Source organism: Terrapene carolina, unplaced genomic scaffold (genome assembly GCF_002925995.2).
Source record: "Terrapene carolina triunguis isolate 2854851 unplaced genomic scaffold, T_m_triunguis-2.0 Scaffold21, whole genome shotgun sequence".
Lineage (NCBI taxonomy): Eukaryota > Metazoa > Chordata > Testudines > Emydidae > Terrapene > Terrapene triunguis.
In genome coordinates, this window is record NW_020664372.1 from 40421809 (window position 1) to 40434222 (window position 12414).

The window sequence follows — 12414 nt, forward strand, 5'->3', positions numbered from 1 at the left end:
AATAGAAGGATGACTGAAAGATTAGATCAGTGGTTTAGGAAAAAGTAGCTTTTCATCCCCATAAATCAACATTCTATTTTTCTAGTTGAAGCAGAAAGCCAGCTCTACAGAGCAGCAATAATTCTGCAGAGTGTTTTTATAAATGCAGAGATGTCAAAGGTAAAACCCATGGGCCGGATCCAGCCCACACAACAGTTTCATCTGGCCCATGGACTTCCCATAAACCTTTGAACTTGTCTGCATGACCCCAGAGTCTACACAATAGGGGTGAGATTTGTTGAGTGCAATACACTCTGTACAGTCTATACAGTGGAGTTTGAGCTCAACACACTGGTGCACTCAACAAATCACACCCCTGGAATCCAGACACAGGTGCAGCAATCCAGAAAAACCTCATCTACAAGCATAGAACTACTTGGTCAGTTTTAGAGGTGCTGGAAAGGCAAAAGCTGCTACGTGTCCGGGCGAGGGGAAATGGCACTGAAAAATGCTTACTTGCCAACTGAAGAACAGATGCCCCAACCTGGCAAGTCAAAGAAAAGGAAACTTCAAATAGTCAAAGCATGAATATATTATCAGCATGGTTGATCTTTGGGCATGTCTACACTAGAAAGGTAAGTAATTCACAGTAATTCATGTCCACACTACCCTCCTTCTGTCAATGGTCCGCGTCCTCACCAGGAGCACTTCCACTGACTTAAGGGGGCAGTAGGGGTTGGGGTGATAGCCGAGGTTCTCAGCTCCACACGCAGCTCTCCACCGGGAGCCCAGCTGTTCCCTCCCCTGGCTCTTGGCTCCCCGCCGCTGGTAGCCCAGCTGCCCACCCCTCCCAGCTCTCGGCTCCCCACTGCAGCCAGGACCCCGGCTGTGAACTCCACACACAGAGTCTGGACAGCTTCCAGGCTCCCAGCAAGGAGCAGGGAGCCTCGGAGCAGCCGCCGGGCTCCCCCGAGTGAGAGAGGAGATGGGGGCCTCCAAGCAGCTGCTGGACTGTGCCCACCAGGCTCCCTGCTCCCCACTCCCACTCAGGCTGCACCCCGGGCTCCCTGCTCCCTGTCAGGTGCCCGGTTGCAGTGAGGAGCCAAAAGCCCGAGAGGCAGCCGGGCTTCCATGGTGGAGACTGGGGAGCTGAGAGCCCAGGGGGGCAGCAGGGCAGCACCAGGGCTCCCCGCAGGGAGCTGGAAGCCTCCAGTCAGCAGCCCAGCTGGCAGCAGAGAGCCTGGTGGGCACAGCCTGGCTCAGAGCAGGGCGTGGGAAGCCCAGGCAGCAGCAGGGAGTCCGGGGGCAGCCAGGCTCCCCGCAGGGAGTAGGGTGGGCACAGCCTGGTTGAGAGCGGGAAGCCCCACAGCAGCTGGGATCCAGTTGGAGCTCCCCACCCACCCATGGCTTTCTTGTCAATTTCACAGCTCCAGCCTGGAGCTGTGAAATTGACCAGAATGACAGCTAGCAGCCCATGTAAGTAACCAGCATCTATAGAGACACTGTGTCGCCCTAACTACACCAACATAAGCCCTACGCTTCTTGTGGAGATGGCTTTATGATGTCAGTGTAGTAGGGCACTTACACTGGTGGGAGCAAGGCTGTAATGTGCACACTGACATAATTTGGTCAAAGTAAGCTCCCTTATGTTGACCTAACTCTAGTGTAGACCAAGCCCCAATCTATTTCTGTTTTAATCACTTTTGCTGAATGTGGCCCACGCCAAGTGGCAGGGTATCAGCTCAGGCCTGCCATTGCAAAGAGTTTGCCCCGCCTGTTCTAAAGGATTACCGGCACACCTCTATTGATTATGTTTCAGCAACTGGACACCATCGTTGTTCTACAACAATTTTCTGCTGATGTACATTGGACTCTACTGTGCCATACCACTGCTGTGCTTTTAGCAGGTTCTCACTACTGAGCTGCCTGCGAGGTAAATGTCCTTTCTGGGGCAGAGCAGTGGGTACACTCCCTCTGCTCACTTCTAGTCTCCAAGAGGACTTTTTGTTCCCTAAGTCCCAAAGCCTACTGGTGCTCCCTCTGGGGCAGCATTGCTCCACAATGCCCCCAGTCTGGGATTGCAGCTAGAAGCCACAATTCTAGCCCTCTGTATTCAGGAAAGTATGTTAAGCAACTAAACAAACAAAGCAAGAGTGGTATTCATAAAGCAGTGTGGGAAAGGAAATACCAGTATGAGAAGATCCTCCTCCATCCTGCTTAACATAAGACACTCGGGTCATAAAGACAGATAACTTGTCTGTTACAATGTACCGTAATTAGAGTTGGAACGCACACCCCAGCGCAAGATCCAGACTCCAATACAGACTATTGTCCTGAGGCAACTGGCAGCTCTGTTCATCAGCTAGAATGCATTAGGGCTTTGGACAGGATTACAAAGCTTTGCAGCTTAGCAGGCATATCCAGCAATTGTGTTCAATATTTACGTCTCTTGATCTGCCAAATCTCTTCACTCAGGAAAGGACTGCAAATAAGGGCGCTGAAAGTTTAACTGTGGAAAGAGAGATGATAATAAATTCCTTAACAATGTTTACAACCCAGACTGGAGTCACAGCAGCATAGTGTAGTATCTGCCCTGTAGCGCATCAACCATTTAACTGCCTAGCTCATTTTCAATTTGTGACTAACAAAACAGCCTGCAGCATGGAACACTGAGCCTCATATGCAAAAACTGTGTTTAAAAAAAGGAGGATAAAATTTACCGTTGCCACCAATTTGTCATGTAAAATCAATGAAATGGCAACATTTACTGACTGTGAAACAGATCCTGCTATCCCTTCTCACTCAGACCAACTTCCCAATTCAATCAATCTATGTACCGGCTGAGAGAGGAGTGTACAATTTGGCCCTGTGAATGCCAAACCTTAGCTGAGCATCCGGTACTTCACTGGACATGTGATATTAGTGATCAGATAACCTGCTATGTGAGAGGAAAGTTAGCACGGTATTACAGATACACTAAAGAGAAGGGGCCAGATCCTCAACTAGTGCAAATTGTCATAGTTCTATTGAAGCCAATGGAGCAGTGACAATGGACACCAATTAAGGCTCTGGCCCAAGGTTCTGAATGGAAATCATCACAATACATACTGGCACTGCGTTACACCGTGCTAAAAGAGATGGCTATAGCACCCGAAGATTCCATTCAAGATGAGGCCCCATTGTGTTAGGAGCTGTAGGAAAATGCAGTCGCTTTCCCAAAATGCTTCCAATCTAGTTAAAGACAAGTTACAACAAGTTAGGGCAAGACATAAACATAGACTGTCAGCTCTTTGGGGCAGGGACTGTCTTTTTGCTCTGTGTTTGTACAGCGCCTAGCGCAACGGGATCCCCAGTGAGGACTCGGGCTCCTACAGGCTACGGTAACACAAATAAATAATAAAAATAATAGTCATAATGGAAAGGTGTGGTGGAGGCACAGCGAGGATAACTGTAATAAAAACACACCATTGCTTCGGTTAGCTATGTGCACAACTTGAGGGTTCCAAGTCATCTGAGAAATTTTTTTGCACATAAATAAATACATATCAGCTCTTCCGCCTCTCAGTCACCCATTCCCAGCATTGCAGACGTATATAACTAAGCATCTGCAGAAGCCAAAGCCAACAAACAGGATGCCTCCTCTATCTCCACATCTCCAGCTCGGACTGTATCCAAGGCAGAATAGGCCCACTCACATTTTAAATGAAACATTATATACGATGAAAGTACCATGGACTAGAAAAACAGTAGAAAGGCACATCAGCTGCAAATTACATAGCTTGAGTCTTGTATTTCTATTAAATTTAAAAGCATATTTATAAGTGAATCTCAAGGAATGCTTCTCAGTAAGTTATGCTGCATGTGTATAAAAAGGGTGCTCTCACTTTTGAGATAGTTACGTTCTTTGCTGTTCAGATTACAAAGGAGTTTACTTATTAATGCATAGAACTGTATTTAGATTCTATGATCATTAAAGCCTAAATCGAGGGAGACAATAAAGCAATTTAAATATTAAAAAACCCAATAGCCTGTCACAGTCTGACATTCACCAATATATTTGCAGAGGTATGCTTTTTTTTTTTTTAAAGAGTGCAACACCTATGTCAGGCCGAATCTTCAGGTGTGCTGGAACAGCACACCTAGGGAAGGAGTGGCTTTCTGCCACATTTCCACCCACACCCTCAGATCCCAAGGGCTGCATGGGCTGGTTTGCCCTAGGGCACAGCTTAGAGCAGCCTTAGAACTGCTTTGGCCTGTAACAGCCTTTTAGAAAGCTGTTACCCTGACCTGGACTGCAGCACACTCCAGTCAGAGTCCTTCACACTCAGTGCTTTGAAAACTTAGTACTAAGTTATGCCAGACAAGTAAAATCACTATTTTGCATCTCAGGGTATATCTACACTTCAAAATTAGGTTGAATTTATAGAAGTCGATTTTTTAGGGAGCGATTTTATACAGTCAATTGTGTGTGTCCCCACTAAACGCATTAAGTCGGCGGAGTGTGTCCACAGTACTGTGGCTAGCGTCGACTTTCCGAGCGTTGCACTGTGGGTAGCTATCTCACAGTTCCCGCCGTCTGGGTTAAGCTCCCAATGCCTGATGGGGCAAAAACATTGTTGCGGGTGGTTTTGGGTACATGTCGTCAGTCGCCCCTCCCTCCGTGAAAATAACAGCAGACAATCATTTCGCGTCTTTTTTCCGTGTGGACGCCATACTGCTTTCAGCAGACAGTGCAGTAGGACTGCTAACCGTCGTCATCAAACGACCACTTCTGCTGCAACTCTGCTCTCATGAATCTACCTCGCAGGTCCTCTCATCGTTCTCTATAAATATCTATTCTCGAGGCATCTATCGTCAGCCACCGCTTCCGCTGCAACTCTGCTCTCCTGCAGACACCATACCACGGCAAGCATGCAGCCTGCTCAGCTCAGCTAACGGACACCGCCTCTGTTGTGTCCTGGTGCTGCTGGCAGCAGACGGTGCAATAGGTCTGCAAAACTGGTCTTCCACTGCTTCCGCTGCCACTCTGCTCTCCTGTTCTTGTTTTGATTGATAGGGAATTTCTCCATGTTGGCTGTCATGGGCTCCCGCTTCCGCTGCAACTCTGCTCTCATGAATCCACCTCACAGGTCCTCTCATTGTTCTCTATAAATATCTATTCTCGTGCCATCTGTTGTCAGCCACTGCTTCCGCTGAAACTCTGCTCTCCTGCAGACGCCATACCATGGCAAGCATGGAGCCCACTCAGATCACCGCGGCAGTTATGAGTACTGTAAACACCTCGCGCATTATCCTGCAGTATGTTCAGAACCAGAACCTGCAAAAGCAGGCAAGCAGGCAACAGCAGTGCGGTGACGAGAGTGTGAGGACATGGCCACAGATGTCTCTCAAAGTACGGGCCCCAGCAATTTGGACATCCTGGTGGCAATGGGGCAGGCTTATGCCGTGGAATGCCGATTCTGGGCCCGGGAAACAAGCACAGACTGGTGGGACCGCATAGTGTTGCAGGTCTGGGATGATTCCCAAACTTTCACATGCATAAGGGCATTTTCATGGAACTTTGTGACTTGCTTTCCCCTGCCCTGAAGCACCAGAATACCAAGATGAGAGCAGCCCTCACAGTTGAGAAGCGAGTGGCGATAGCCCTCTGGAAGCTTGCAATGCCAGACAGCTACCAGTCAGTTGGGAATCAATTTGAAATGGGTAAATCTACTGTGGGGGCTGCTGTGATCCAAGTAGCCAACGCAATCACTGAGCTGCTGCCATCAAGGGTAGTGACTCTGGGAAATGTGCAGGTCATAGTGGATGGCTTTGCTGCAATGGGGTTCCCTAACTGTGGTGGGGTGATAGACGGAACACATATCCCTATCTTGGGACCGGAGCACCTTGGCAGCCAGTACATAAACCGCAAAGGGTACTTTTCAATGGTGCTGCAAGCACTGGTGGATCACAAAGGACGTTTCACCGACATCAATGTGGGATGGCCGGGAAAGGTACAGATTGCTCACATCTTCAGGAACTCTGTTTCAACAGCTGTTTGAACAGCTGCAGGAAGGGACTTACTTCCCAGACCAGAAAATAACCATTGGGAATGTTGAAATGCCTATAGTTATCCTTGGGGACCCAACCTACCCCTTAATGCCATGGCTCATGAAGCCATACACAGGCACCCTGGACAGTTGTAAGGAGCAGTTCAACTATAGGCTGAGCAAGTGAGAATGGTGGTAGAATGTGCATTTGGACGTTTAAAAGCTCGCTGGCGCAGTTTACTGACTCAGTTAGACCTCAGCGAAACCAATTTTCCCATTGTTATTGCTGCTTGCTGTGTGCTCCACAATATTTGTGAGAGTAAGGGGGAGACGTTTATGGTGGGGTAGGAGGTTGAGGCAAATTGCCTGGCCACTGATTACACGCAGCCAAACACCAGGGTGGTTAGAGGAGCACAGCAGGGCATGCTGTGCATCAGAGAAGCTTTGAAAACCAGTTTCATGACTGGCCAGGCTACGGTGTGACAGTTCTGATTGTTTCTCCTTGATGAAAACCCGCTTCCTTGGTTCACTCTACTTCCCTGTAAGCCAACCGCCCTCCCATCCCCCCTTTGATCTCCACTTGCAGAGGCAATAAAGTCATTGTTGTTTCAAATTCATGCATTCTTTATTAATTCCTCACACAAATAGGGGGATAACTGCCAAGGTAGCCCAGGAGAGGTGAGGGAGGAGGGAAGCACTGGGTGGGGTGATGGAGGAGGGGAGGAGGGAAGGACAAGGCCACACTGCATTTCAAAACTTATTGAATGCCAGCCTTCTGTTGCTTGGGCAGTCCTCTGGGGTGGAGTGGTTAGGTGTCCAGAGCCCTCCACCCCCATGTTCTTGGGCATCTGGAGGAGGCTATGGAACTTGGGGAGGAGGGCGAGCAGTTACACAGGGGCTGCAGTGGTGGTCTGTGCTCCTGCTGCCTTTCCTGCAGCTCAACCATACGCCAGAGAATAGCAGTTTGATCCTCCAGTAGCCTCAGCATTGCATCCTGCCTCCTCTCATCACGCTGCCGCCACTTCTCCTCTTGCTCCCGCCACCTTTCCTCTTGCTCGTCCCTCCTGTCCTTGCATTCATTTTCTGCTTTCCTGGACTCTGCCATTGTTTGCCTTCACGCATTCTGCTGAGCTCTTTCAGTGCAGAAGGACTGCATAAGCTCAGAGAACATTTCATCGTGAGTGCGGTTTTTTTGCCTTCTTATCTGCGCTAGCCTCTGGGACGGAGATGATAGAGAGAGCGTTGAAACATTTGCAGCTGCAAGAGGAAAAAAAGGGAGAGTATTCTTTAAAAAGACACATTTTAAAGAACAATAGGTAGACTCTTTCACGGTGAACCAAGCTGTTAACATTACATAGCACATGTGCTTTCGGTACAAGGTCGCATTTTGCCTCTTATATTGAGGGCCTGCCGGTTTTCGGGGCGGCTGCGGTTTTCGGGTTAACGTGCAGCACAAACCCAACTAAACTCCCCACACACACCCAATTCTCTGGGATGATCACTTCACCCGTCCCCCCCCCCACCGCGTGGCTAACAGCGGGGATGATTTCTTTTCAGCCACTGGCAAACAGCCCAGCAGGAACGGCCACCTCTGAATGTCCCCTTAATAAAATTCCTCTATTTCAACCAGGTGACCATGAATGATATCACTCTCCTGAGGACAACAGAGAGAGATAAAGAACTGGATGTTGCTTGAATGCATTCCAATAGCTGTACTGGCCGCGAATGCATCCCAAGTTTTCAGGGCAAATTAATCATTAAACACGCTTGCTTTTAAACCATGTATTATATTTACAAAGGTACACTCACCAGAGGTGCCTTCTCTGCCTTCAAGGTCCGTGAGCCTGCCTTGTGAGGGTTGGGAGGGTATTGGCTCCAGGGTGATAAACAGTTCCTGGCTGTCAGGGAGAATGGTTTCTCCACTTGCCTGCTGTGTGCTACCCTCCTCCTCATCATCATCTTCCGCATTCCCAAAATCCTCATCCCTGTTGTGTGAGACTCCCCCCTTGCAGGAGTCCACGAACAGGGATTGGGTAGTGGTGGGCTCATCATAGAAGCGGCATGTCTGGGGGTCTGACCCGGAGCGGCCATTTGCCTCTTTGGTTTTTTGGTAGGCTTGCCTGAGCTCCTTAAGTTTCACGCAGCACTGCTGCGAGTCCCTGTTATAGCCTCTGTCCTTCATGCCCTTGGAGATTTTTTTCAAATATTTTGGCATTTAGTCTTTTGGAACAGAGTTCTGATAGCACGGATTCATCTCCCCATACAGTGATCAGATCCAGTACCTCCCGTTCGGTCCATGCTGGAGCTCTTTTGCGATTCTGGGACTCCATGGTCACCTCTGCTGATGAGCTCTGCACAGTCACCTGGAAATGAAATTCAAAAGTTCGCTGGGCTTTTCCTTTCTACCTGGCCAGTGCATCTGAGTTGAGAGCGCTGTCCAGAGTGGTCACAATGGAGCACGCTGGGATAGCTCCCAGAGGCCAATACCGTCAAATTGCATCCACACTACCCCAAATTCGACCCGGTGATGTCGATTTCAGCGCTAATCCTCTCGTTGAGGAGGAGTACAGAAATCGATTTTAAGAGCCCTTTAAGTCGACAAAAATGGCTTCGTTGTGTGGACGGGTGCAGGGTTAAATCAATCTAATACTGCTAAATTCAACCTAAACTCATAGTGTAGACCAGGGCTCAGTGAGCTGAAGTGTCACAGATAGGTGAGTTATGTTGGCCAGTGCTATAGGATGACACAGAAACAGATCTCTTTAATAAGGTAATACCATTCTTACTTCATTACTTTCTGAATACATACAAATAAGGACATTTAAAGTTATGGTTTTATAGCAACCATATGGTCTGGAAAGTGGCACGATTATGGAGAGGAGAACATTCAAAGTGTGAGCCTGTGATGTAAAAATGCCTCTCTTTGGTATTTTATTCCTCTTCGCATCTGAATATAAATCAGTCTAGAGGTTAGTTTTTCCTATAATTCAGGGTTGGGGTGCATTGAGACTAATGGTGGGTAACCACAAAATATACAAAGCCTCAGTTAAAGTATGCACGTGAAACACTGAATATGTTTATCTGATCTGCAAAACTAAGCTGGAAATTTCCCAAGCACAGATCCACAAGATCACTAATGCTTCTTGTTGTAGGGGAGCGCAGGCAATACTGCAAACCCAGCCTCTCTTGTGATGTTTTGGCACATTCGTTTCCAGCCACAAGTGGAACAAGAAAATGTAAGGTTATGAAGGGAAAAAAAAGTTAGCCAAGCTGTTTGGCTCCTCAGGACCAGCTCCTTCAGTGGCAGGGGTGTGCACACACCCCAGTCATCTGCTGGGGCACAGAGCTCCTCCAGCCCCACAGGGGGAGCTGACAGCTCCTCTGGCCCCAGGCCGCAGTGGGGGCACAGCGTTTCTCCAGGGCTGCAGTGAGGGCAGAGAACTCCTGGGGCCAAAGGAGCTCCTTCGCTCTCCCCGCTGCATCCCCGAGATAGTTGTTGAAACAGTGAGTGTACTGTTGTTTATATCCATGTGTAAGCAGAGTCAGGATGAGCTCTACCCTGACATCTGGTGGTGAATTATGGCGAGTGTGGAAAAGAACTCCAGGGGCTGATCCTGTTTGCATAGGCACACCCACTCGCCTGGCATGAAACAACAGCAACTGAAAGTGGTTACTTTGGCTGGTGTGGGATCCCCAGTTTCTCTATTATTGGGGCAGGAAGAATAAAGTTTTGTTACCCTGATTCTGTGAATCAAGGCCAGTGGAACTGTTGTATGACAGAAGGACTGAGTGAGTCCTTCACCATTACCTAAGTAGCACTTGCTTGACAAGGGGCATGGGTTACAAAACCCAGTGAATTGAGAGAGGATGTGGACAGTTATTTGTACTTGATGGTATGGGGGCCCCCTGAGGGTTTGAAACACCAATTGCACCACCTTCTCTCTCCACTGTTGAATGTCAGAGCTAACTTTGATTCCATTAGGAGTCTAGTTACAGTCTGCTGAGCTGAATTCACTTTAGGCCAATGGTGCACCAGCACTGGGGCTCCCCTACTATGAGCTGAAATCACTAAGAGCTAAAGTTACTAAGAACTGAGTCCTGTGTTAACTAGTGGGGGAGCCTGAAGCTATATTGCTCAGCAGCTGGCGGAGCAATTTGTGGGGACGACTGGAGGAGCAGCGAGCGGCGCGGAGCCTTGTGGGGCCGGTTGGAGTGGCCCAAGGAACGACGAGAGGAGCTGTTTGCGGGGACGGCTGGAACGGCTCACAGGTCGGTGAGCGAAGCGGAGCAGCTTGTAGAGCGGAGCAGTTCGTGGGATGGCAGGAAAGTGGACTGGCTCGTGGTGAAGGCTGCGGCGGAACCCCCACGGAGAAACAGACGGCTGGCCAGCCTCGGATCACGTAAGGTGCCCCTTAACACCCTGCGTGCCCCACCCCCTTTTACTCTGGGGCTGCACTGACCAGGGACAGAGACTTTGGGGGTTGTTGGACTTTTGGGACTTTGGGTGGTTGCTGGACCCAAGAGACTTTGGGGGTGTTGGACTTTGGGGACTCTGGGTGATTTTTGGGTTGCTGGATTCAAGAGCCAAAGGGAAAGGACACAGCCCAATTTGCTGGGATGGGTTTTGCTCATGGTTTGTGTTATGAATCCTGGTTGTGGTGTTTTTCCAATTTTATGCTGATGCCGTTTACCTCATGTTATTAAACATTTTCTGCTACGCTCAGACTCCGTGCTTGCGAGAGGGGAAGTATTGCCTCTTAGAGGTACCCAGGGGGGTGGTATGTAATTGTCCCAGGTCACTGGGTGGGGGGCTCAAGCCGGTTTTGCATTGTGTTATTGAAACGGAACCCCTAGATACAGAACCTGGCCCTTGTTGCTGCCAACTTAGACGGGCAGAAGGGTTACACATGCATATGATGTATGTGTGTGTGTTGATATGGTTTAACGTATATAATATGTGTGTGTTTAATGTGCCCCTGGAAAAGCAGTCACATTTAAATTCCTGCGCACGCCCCTGTTCAGATATGTCAATTGGCATGATTCAAAACTAGGGCCCAGTTCAAAGAATGACTTCAAATTCAAAGCTATGCTGACAAACACTCTTTTGTCCACATAGTTTCATCTACACCAGGGGTTTTGCCAGCACAGCTTTGTGTGTCACACACCAACTCATCCCGGTAAGCCAGCCCACAACGCAAAGCACAAAACGAAACAAGTCAAACAGAAACTGTGCTCACACCTCAGAGGCACCAAAGTCCAATACTGATGACATGACAACAGCCATGAAAATCCTGAAATGTGGAAAGAAAGCTGGACTCGATGGTATTCCTAATGAACTATTACTACACTTTAGGATGAGAGCGCAGAAGTACCTGGTTTCAAAACCTGCAGAATTACAGAGGCTATGTTTGTTGATCTCTTGGCTGCTTACGACACTGTGAAGCATTGTGCACTTCTGTTGAAATGGGCAAGAATTGTGAGAAACAACAACATGGTCCAGGTCATCTCCTCCCTGTTTGAGAATCAACATTTCTGTGTCGAGATAGATGGTCAGAAAAGTCAATGGTGTATTCAACAGAATGGATTGCCCCAAGCTGGCCAACACAAAATGTGGAGTTGATCCCAAAATACTTCCATCAGCCAGTCTCGCCCTGTGTCACTCAACTGTGGAGTACTGTGTCACAGTCTGGTCATATTCAAGCCACACACAGAATTGATACTGAACTCAGCCAATCAGACCCATTACAGGGACTTTGAAACCTACTTCCACACTGTGACTATACTGCCTCACAAGGGTTACCCCACCATCAGTGAAGAGGGATACCTTCATTAAAAAGTGGAGACAAAAACAGATGAATGATCCAAGACATCCACTGTAGAGACACATTCCTCCACCTAAGAAATTGAAGTCCAGAAAGAGCTTTGCTTCTGAAAATCCCTTACTCTAAAAATACCACTGTGGAAGGCTACAGAGTAGCAAAGTGGCAGAAAATGCCAATGATCTTGGAGAACCTGGTTCCTTCAGAACAACTCCCAGGCACTGACTTCATACAAATACACTGGTGTACTTTAAAGGCACAGGTGGGTGGAGGGGGGACATCTTCATTGCCAGTTAGACCAATTCTCCCATAATCCACCTGTAACAGGGAGCTTGGCGGATCAGGCAGCTACTGGTTGGCATGCTTGACTTCTGGCCCCTTGCTTCCCTGGTTGAGGTGCCTCAATCTTTAAAGAAATGGGGTAGGGGGACCCAGGCACTCCACTCCACCAGGGCCCTGTGTGAGTCAACCCCTGAATAGAGAGTCTCCCAGTGGGAAGTCTACATCTACTGCCCTGGGCTACTTCCTACCACTGTCCCTTCAGTTTGGGGGCATGGGTAGAGAATGGGTGGACCCGATGAGCTGAC